Source organism: Nannospalax galili, unplaced genomic scaffold (assembly GCF_000622305.1).
Source record: "Nannospalax galili isolate Female #2095 unplaced genomic scaffold, S.galili_v1.0 scaffold846, whole genome shotgun sequence".
Lineage (NCBI taxonomy): Eukaryota > Metazoa > Chordata > Mammalia > Rodentia > Spalacidae > Nannospalax > Nannospalax galili.
The window spans coordinates 2157809-2163796 of NW_008356458.1; the positions used below are offsets into that span (position 1 = coordinate 2157809).

The following is a 5988-nucleotide window of genomic DNA, read 5'->3' on the forward strand; positions in this document are numbered from 1 at the left end:
TGGTAATGTAATCCCCTCAGCATTGCTCTTAGTGGTCAGGGTTGCTTTGGCTATCCAAGGTCCTTTGTACTTCTGTATGAATCTTAGGATGGTTTTCTCCAATTCTGTGAAGAATGTCATGGGGATTTTCACTGGCATTGCATTGAATCTATAAATGGCTTTTGGTAGAATGGTCATTTTCACAATATTAAATCTTCCAAACCATGAGCATGGGAGGTCGTTCCATCTTCTGGTGTCTTCCTCAATCTCTTTCTTTAAAGATTTAAAATTTTCACTGTAGATGTTTTTAATGTCTTTGGTCAGGTTTATTCGGAGATTTTTTTTTTCTTTTGCAGCTATCGTGAAGGGGAGTGCTTCCATGTACTCTTTCTCTGATTGCTTGTTATTGGTATACAGAAAGGGTACAGATTTTTGTAGATTAATTTTTGTAACCTGCCACTTTACTGAACATGTTAATCATTTCTAGGCATTTTCTGGTAGAATTTTTGGCATCTCTTAGATATAATACCATATCATCTTCTTTAAAGGTTAAAAACTCATTAAATTTTATATCTTACAGGGTTTATACTGAGTTCAATATTGTATAACTATTAATTCAACTGTGAACCTAAAAATTTACAGCCACTTTTGAAAGAGATGTATCTTTGCTCTGGAAATTGTTACTGAATATGCTAAAGCTGTAATGAAATGCTTCGTCTAACCATGTGGTTATTAAATTAAAAAAAAAAAGATGAAAAAAAATTACGCAGTGCAAACCAGGCATGTTGGTCTAAACCTGTTGGTCTTCTATTACTTGGGAGCCTGAGGTAAGAGGATCATGAGCTAGAGGCCAGCCTGGGATACATAGGGAGAATGTGTCTCTAATTAAAGTTTTAAAAGTGAAATTTAGGAAAATCACAATACATAAATGTTTATGCATTATATTATAACTCTGAAATACACAGTTTTAGGTAGAAAGAGAACAAGAAAGTAAAAGGAAGTCTGATAAAAACCCCAGCAGTAACGTGATTCTGCAAACAAGTCTTCTGGACAAGAATACCTTATCAGAACAATACAGGCCCTAAGTCCTTTACAAACAACCTGCCCAACCCCATGACTCTGTTTCCACAGAGAATCTACTTACATTCCCATGCTGCTTTACCCACATGGCTGCTGCCAATTCCTCCAACCAAACAGCAAAAGGTCTGAGGTCCCTTAGGTCCAGGCCTTTCCTACCTTTGCTCCCAACTTGCTCTCTGTTCTTCCCTCTCCGGTTAACAATTTCTTCTACAAAATCTTCCACCAACTGTGCCCCCCCCACCAACCAGGCTCCCTCTCCAACCTGGAACCAGATGATGGACCTTCTCCCAAATGATACATCCTTCCCAGCCTCCTTCCCCTAACCCCACTCCAACCTCCATTCACACTCGCTTCCCCCCCAGTCCCCTTCTTTAAATTGTTCACATTTCATCTCTCCCGCTAACTCCCTCATACCCCCTAGCCCTTCCAAAATATACCCACCTCTACTGCCTAATTCTAGCCACAATCCAACCTCCCCTCACATACCCCAATATTTGCCCCTCTCTCCAAACATTTTGTCTCTCATTTCCCTTATTGAGGGACCCCAAAACTGATCTACATTCCATCAGAGGAGTCAACTGATGGGAGCAAAGTACTGGTACAGACCCACTGAATCCAGCCATCTGGTGCTGATTCCTCAGGTCAATTGAGGTGAGTTCTTTTCTGCTGCTCTCTCAGATTGCCCTTGGTTAGGTCAACAGTCAATTTGTTTGTTTTGAGCTGGTTGTTTAGGGATCCTATTTGGTAGATAACTTTTTGGTTTTTGTTTGCTTTCAAAGTATTTGGTTTATTAAGGTGTATATTTTGTATGTTTGCTTTCAAAGTATTTTGGTTTCAACATTCAGTTAGGTTTTGGTTGCTTTTAGACCTCTGAAGGCATGTTTGATTCTGACCACTGTGTTAAAACTTGCTAGCAGCAATTGTTTTTTTTTTTCTTTTTCTCTGAACACTTCTCCCATAGCTAATCTAAGGAATGGAGAAAGGTTTCAGCTTGTTGTAAATTTGAATAGTATGTTAATTCAACTTACACATCTTTAAAAATGTAAAAATCTAACATTCAATAGAGAATGTTTACTCTCTCTAATTGACTTATTTTGTATGCTTAACTAGAAATCCTAGGCAGTGAAATTTAAAAGCATCAAATAGTCTATTAATTAAAACTTAAAATCATCTAAAAATCATATGCTTGATAACTTACAGTAATAATAACTCTTCAAAAATACTACATGTGAGTTAAAGGAAATATTCAAGTTAAGAAATTGATTTAAAATTTTCAGAAGTTTTTCAGAACTAAAGGTAAATCCTGAAGTGAGTCTTCCTGTTATCATCTCCTTCTCTGACCTTGCCCTTCATTCTTTATCTCCCAACCAAGCTAAAGTCTATATGCAAACAGATTATGGCCTGTTTTAAGATAAAACTTCGAAAAGCAGAGAGTCCATGCTATATTAAAAATTTCCATTTATAAGGGCCACTATCCTTTGGGAAGCACTACTTACATTTGGATATAACTCACTTTTTTTCCTTGAGCAGCTCTTTTGCTTGTAACTCACTCTTAAACCTACATTAAAATGTCTTTATTGTACTAGCTAGCCCTAAAATACCTTTCAGCAGCTGAAGCCGCAAATCTTGATTTGGCTTGAGTCAAGGTCACTAAAACTTATAACTCCTCAAGCTCCCAAGGATGACCACACAGCTGCTATGTCTCAGTCACTGCTGAAGTTTCTGGGTGCTCCTGCTGAGATCTATCTTGAAGAAATGTTGGTGCTCTTAGCTTTACCTGCTAAACATGACCTGCAGGTTACTTCCAGTTCCTTTGCTTCTGTTTTTGTGGCCAGAGACCCACTTATGGCATGTATTAGTTGAAAGCTGACTTGATGTGTGCTCTAAAATTACACCGAGACCTTGGAAAAAGAAAAAAGGAAAAAAAAATTCCCTAGATTCATCCATACTCCAGAACCTGGGTCAGATGCAACAGTACATGGCTTTTCTGGAGCACATCACAAGAGTTGACGCCCTTCTCCCCCAATGGCCTAAGTCAGTCTCTTGCCTCCAAGAGAGCAACCTGAAACAAAATCAGGTAACTCTTTCATTCTGGATCCAAAGCAGCATGTTCAGAATAGTTGCTTTCATTCTTTATTCTTAACCTGAAGTCTTAAAATGTTTCAATTTACTGTCCTTCCCGTTGTCTCTGATTTATGGATTGCTAATAACTTAGACAAAGGGAATTCTGCTGGGTTCATATGTAAGGGCATCTCCCCCTCAGTTACTTAGCTCTTCTAAAGAGAAAGAGATACTACTTTAAGTCTACATGGAAAACCACCTTTTGTTTCTTTAGGCCATTAGGCCTTCCTCACATCTTAAAGAGATAGACACAAACTTCCTAAATTACCCCACTCTGGGTGCATCCAGATTTCACATTAATTGTGACATGTATATCTATGATAATTATTTTCATGTGTTGTTTGTGTCAAAACAATTTTTTAATAAACTGTGGCCATTTCAATTTTTAAAAATATTTTATCAGCATTGCTTTCTTTAAGAAGTAACATTGTTTACACTGAAAGACTTTGTAGGTTAGAGAATTGGGAAAGGGCATGAATGGCAAACTTACATTATGGGAACAATGACAAATTTCACATTATTGTTGAAGTTTGGTAGTATAGTTTTGTCATTAAACAATATTTGAAAGTTATAGTAGACAGAATTTCAATTTATATTCTAAGATGCAATTGCATATTTTTAGTTTGAGGGTGATATTAGATTAGTTATTACAGTATTTTCCATTTCTTTTTTCCCACACTGTGAATTTTATCTCGAGACATTCAATTAGGGCATAGGTGAAGGCATACAGGGATTGTAGAAGAATAATAGAAAAATAATGGAAAATCTCTTGGTGCCTGGTAATGGGAGAGGTCCAACCTCATGGCCTGGATACCCAGGACCATGTGTGGAGTGAAGACCACAGCTGGGCCTCAGGGGAGACCAGAGGTCCATTACAGAGAATCAGTCCTCCCAAGACCAGAGGTCATCAACCTTGTCCCCAGCATAAGAGGCAAAACTTCGGTGATATAAAACCTGGGACTTCAGGGGAGGGGGCTCTGGGGAAATTTAGTAACTTGGAGAAGACTGAAACAGTTACCTAACATCAGGAAGTCCTCCATGCTTTACTCTGCTCCACCATCAGCCTACTACCAGAGAAATGTGAAAATGTGGCTCACAGTAGGGATCCAAAACTTCAAGCTCATGTGAAGGGACTACAGCTCCAGCTCACAGGAAGGAACCATGGTTTCAGGTTCATGGATTGGGAGCACAGCTCCAGGTTCACAGAAGAGTGCCATAGCTCCTGGTTTATGGGAAAGGACCATGACTCCAGGTTCATGGGAGGGACCACAGCTCTGGGTTCACAAGAAGGGACCAAAACTCCAGGTTCATTAGAGGGGACCACAAGTTCACATTGGTAGGAGGGGTTCACAGCTCCATCAGAGGAGGGGGCAACTCTGGCTCGAAGGAGGGGATCACAGGTCTAGCTCTCAGGAGAGGACCACTGCTCTGGGTTCATGGGAAAAGACCAAAACTCCAGGTTCATGGGAAGGATCTGCTCCAGGTTTATGGGAGGGGACCACAGTTTCAACTCACATGAGGGGATCACAACTCTGACACTTGGGAGGATACCACAGCTCCAGCCCTCTGGAGGGGAACCACAGCTCCAGGTTTATAGGACAGAGTCACTCTTTTAGCTCACAGGAGGTGACCACAGCTCTAGTTCATAGGAGGAGGCCCCCACTTCAAGCTCCCAAGAGGGAAGCTCAGGTACAGATTCACAGGATGGGAATCACAGCTCCATTTTCATGGATGGCAATGACAGTCCTGTGCTCATAGTGGGCACAACAGCCCTGGTTCACCGGTGACAGGCACAACTCCAGCTCGTGAGAGGGGGAACACAGCTCCAGGCTTATGGGAAACAATCAAAGTTCCAGTCTCATGGGAGACAGCCACCATTCCAGGCTGATGGAAGGAAACACAGCTCCAGGTTCATGAGAGACAACAAAAGTTCCAGGTTCACAGGACAGGAACACAGCTCCAGGTTCATAGGAGGTGAACACAGTTTCAAGCTCATGGGAGAGGGTCACTATTTCAATTACACTGGTTCAGATTAATTCCCTTTCCTGTCTCTGTTGCTCTGTTCACATGATTATACTTGTGTTTTAAGGTAGATCTTTTTGGCTTCTGTACAGCAAAGGCAGTAGTTACTTGCTGGCTTGAATTTCTCACTTGAGGGTTATCAATATTGGAGACAATCATCTTTTGCTTTTGTTCAAGAAGACAGATGATAAAGTCTTTTGTTGCTGTTGTTTTCTGTGATCAAGGTTCTTATTGTTGTGGTTTTGTTTGATTGTTTTTTGTTTTTGTTTTGTTTTGTTTTTAATTTCAGCCTCCACATCTTCCTCCTGGGCCAGGGGATCAAGTGAGGCACCTTACATGGTGTTCTGTTAACAGTTGCCACCTCTGCCATCTTGGCTCTTCAGCCATTTTCTTTCTTAATTCCCAAGTCAATTTTTTGCTTGCCACCTGGATAATGATGATGGCTGGCCAGCCACAGATGTGTGAAGCAGTGGCCACCTGTAGGCCCAGCCCCTGGTAAGATTGGTGCACTTGGGTGTTGCACAATGGGATGTCCACAATCTTACCCAGAGTTGTGTTTTGCTTAGGGTCAAAACCTTGGCAACCTTAGCTCGTCAGCCATTTCTTTCTTAATTTCCAAGTTATTTCTTGCCTGCAAGCCAGCTTATAGCCTTATGTTTATTAAGTGTTTCACAAAACCTTTAAATGCTAATTTTTCATACAAAATAGCATTTATTAAAATCATAAGATTGATATTTCATTACACTATAAAATTTAATTTTATATATATAGATTTTAATTAAGATT

General features: G+C 40.2%; 1 non-coding gene across 1 annotated transcript; it reads left to right on the forward strand.

Annotated features, from left to right (window-relative positions):
- The first annotated feature begins 2888 nt into the window (after positions 1-2888).
- LOC115067862 lies at positions 2889-2963 on the forward strand. The gene has a single exon (XR_003847228.1). It is a non-coding gene; the product is annotated as a small nucleolar RNA SNORD45 (small nucleolar RNA).
- Positions 2964-5988: the final 3025 nt, after the last annotated feature.